The sequence below is a fragment of the Dipteris shenzhenensis genome, chromosome 29 (assembly GCF_047967505.1).
Source record: "Dipteris shenzhenensis isolate YYH24624 ecotype China chromosome 29, Dip_SZ_1.0, whole genome shotgun sequence".
Lineage (NCBI taxonomy): Eukaryota > Viridiplantae > Streptophyta > Polypodiopsida > Gleicheniales > Dipteridaceae > Dipteris > Dipteris shenzhenensis.
This window is the reverse complement of record NC_141624.1, coordinates 39,232,391-39,234,076: the sequence shown is the minus strand read 5'-3', so window position 1 is coordinate 39,234,076 and position 1,686 is coordinate 39,232,391.

Below are 1,686 nucleotides of genomic sequence, written 5' to 3'. Positions count from 1 at the left end.
GTGTGTCTACTGTGTTCACCCGTGCGACAGTTTTCTGGGCTGCTACATCTTCTAGTCACGGACAATTCTTCTGAGTTTCTGCAAAATTGTAACAGTAGATCCCGCACCCTCTCTCTCTTCCCTTCTCTTTCTCTTCTCCTTCTCCTCTCCTCTCCTCTCTTTTTATTAAAGAGTAGGATTTGAACCCAAGACCTCCCCCTTCACAAAAGGGAGACTTATCATTGGGCCAACAAGTTGGAAGTGATGAAAGTTTAATGATTTTTGTTTATATATTGAAATCTGGGGAACTGTAACTCTCTAACCGTGGGAAGTTTGCTCTTGTTGTAAAAAGCAAAAGTACTTCATTTCATGTGCTCTATTCATTCACATCTCGTGCTAGATCGCCGATTCAGAAGTAATTCCAAGTTCACTTCACGGACGCACGCCATACGAGGAGGGTGGATATTTATGTCACTTCTCGACGCATTTAAGGATTTGGTGCCTGGTCCTCTGCGCCTTACAGCTACCAATGCATGAGATCTCTTCCTTGATCTTCATGTTGACCTTCAACGACTGATTGTCCAGTGCATTGTTCAAGGAGATGACGGGTGGAATGATACACCATGGATGATTCATGGTGAAGAACTACTGATACACTGGGAGAACTTTGATTTTACTTCTACTCATTGTGCAGTGATCAAACTACTTGCTGCTTCAGAGGTAATTAAAACGGTGTCCTTCATCGAAGGGTGGGATGCTCCCCAAGCTTGGGGAGAGATTTGGTGCATCTGCTTGTTAATTCCTGTGGATAAGCTCATCCTAAATGGTTTATTCTCAATCTCACTACAAAGGTTTCTAGGCCTCGGCTATGGTTGGTAATGTTTCAACCAAGGAATCCATTTGTACCTAATCAACCTTTTGTGCCTCATTTTGAGCTTCAAGTTGTAATTCTTTTTGGTCTAAAGATAAACTATCAACAAAGGATTGCAAGTTTATTTGGTGCTGAATGTTTGGCTCAAGTGTTGAATTCTCCCCACCCTCTCCTTCTACCTATCCTGGACTACCGAGAAACTTGGGATGTCCGAATTTTAGTTTTGGTGTGATGACATCTTAGATCCTTCAATTTGATAGAGCTTACAAACCTTTGACCAAGGCTGCTGGTGTGGGTGTGAAGCTCACTTCACCGGGTGGTGAGAAGTATTCTTACAGCAAGTCTGCACCTGCATGTACTTGCAATCAAGCTGAGTACTCGGCGCTCATTTTTGGGCTACAAAAGGCACAAGAACATCACGTCAAGCAACTTGAAGTGCAAGGAGATTCTCAACTAGTGTGTGAACAAGTTAGTGGAAGGGGGAAGGTGCGGAGCAAAGGCTTGGTTCCACGACATCAACAAGCATTGGAACTTTGCAACCAATTTGAAGAGGCAAAAATTCAGCATATCCCTCGAGCTCAAAATCTAGTTGCTGACTTCTTGGCACGTGAAGCTTGTACTTCAATCACACATGACGCGAGTGGAAGCACCACCCCAACAAAGCCACAAGCCACGAAGGAGGGTGATCATTTGTAAGGAATGCAAAGGTTGTGGTCATCATGAAACTAAGTGTTGTGCATACTTGATACGAGTTCACTGACTTTGGAAGATCATCAGAAAGGTCCTCAAGAACATTGCTCAAAAGAAGGATGCCAGACCGCACACCCCTTGAAGAA